Raw genomic sequence first — 1593 nt, 5'->3', positions numbered from 1 at the left:
ATGCATTTTCATCTTTTCTTTCTTCCTTGTCTTTTTAATGACCTTTCGCTTTCTTCCTGTACGATGATCTTGATGTCATCCCACAACTTTTGTAGTCTTTGGTTAATAGTGTGTAATGCATCAAATCTGTTCTTGAGATTGTCTCTAAATTCAGGTAGATTATTCAAACTCATATTTTGGCTCTTGTGGACTTGTTTTTTTTTTTTTTGTTTGTTTGTTTTTTCAGCTTCAACCTGAACTTGCATATGAGCAAGTTTGTTCCACAGTCTTCCCCTGGTCTTGTTTTGGCTGATGATATTGAATTTCTCCACTGTCTCTTTCCACATATGCCATCAATTTGATTTCTGTGTATTCCATCTGGTGAGGTCCCTGTGTATAGTCTTTTACATTGTTTTAAACCTTTCATATTGTTCAGAAAAGGTATCTGCAATGAATAAGTCATTGGTCTTACAAAATTCTATCATGCAATCTCCAGCATCATTTGTATCATTAAGAACATATTTTCTGCTCTTTTTCGTGATGCCGCAGAGGCCGTCGGCTGCTTTACCATGAAGCTGTACATCTCCTTCCCAGCCACTGGCTGCCAGAAACTCATTGAAGCAGACAATGAATGTAAGCTTCGTACCTTTTATGAGAAATGAATAACGACAGAAGTTGCTGCTGACTCGCTGGGTGACGACTAGAAGGGTTATGTTGTCCGCATCAGTGGTGGGAACAACAAACAAGGTTTTCCCATGAAGCAGGGCATCTTGACCTATGGCTGTGTCCGCCTGCTTCTAAGTAACGGACATTCCTGTTATAGACCAAGGAGAACTGGAGAAAGAAAGGACAAATCTATCTGGGGTTGCATTGTGGATGCCAACTTGAGTGTTCTCAACTTGGCTATTGTAAAAAAAGGAGAGAAAGATATCCCAGGACTGACAGATACAACTGTGCCTCGTTGCCAGGGGCCCAAGACAGCTAGCAGAATCTGCAAACTTTTCAGTCTCTCTAAAGAAGATGATGTCCGCCAGTATGTTGTGAGAAAGACACTGAACAAAGAAGGTAAGAAACCCAGGACCAAAGCGCCCAAGATTCAGCGTCTAGTTACTCCACATGTCCTGCAACACAAATGTCGGTGTATTGTTCTGAAGAAACAATGTACCAAGAAAAATAAGGAGGAGGCTGCAGAAAATGCCAAGCTTTTGGCCAAGAGGATGAAGGAGGCCAAAGAAAAACGTCAGGAACAGATTGCCAAGAGATGGAGGCTGTCTTTGCTGAGAGCTTCTACTTCCAAGTCGGAAACCAGTCAAAAATAAGTGATTTCTATGTGTGACAAATAAATATGCTCATATAAAAAAAAAAATGAACATATTTTCCAACTACTCGTTCTTCCTCTTTTTTTCCGACTTTCGCATTCCAATCACCAGTAATTATCAATCCATCTTGATTACATGTTTAATTGATTTCAGCGTGAAGATGTCCATAGAATTCTTCAGTTTCATCATGATTGGCTTTAGTGGTTGGTACATATGTTTGAATAATAATGGCATTAACCGGTCTTCATTGCACTTCAAGAAAGATTTTGAAATGTTCTTTTGATGATGAATGTGA

General features: G+C 39.5%; 1 pseudogene; it reads left to right on the top strand.

Annotated features, from left to right (window-relative positions):
* Positions 1-548: 548 nt before the first annotated feature.
* LOC102830893 lies at positions 549-1298 on the top strand (annotated as a pseudogene).
* The last annotated feature ends 295 nt before the right edge of the window (positions 1299-1593 follow it).

This window comes from Chrysochloris asiatica, unplaced genomic scaffold (genome assembly GCF_000296735.1).
Source record: "Chrysochloris asiatica unplaced genomic scaffold, ChrAsi1.0 scaffold00159, whole genome shotgun sequence".
Classification (NCBI taxonomy): Eukaryota; Metazoa; Chordata; class Mammalia; order Afrosoricida; family Chrysochloridae; genus Chrysochloris; species Chrysochloris asiatica.
Note: the sequence above shows the minus strand (reverse complement) of the source record. Positions and strands in the feature narration are given on the sequence as shown.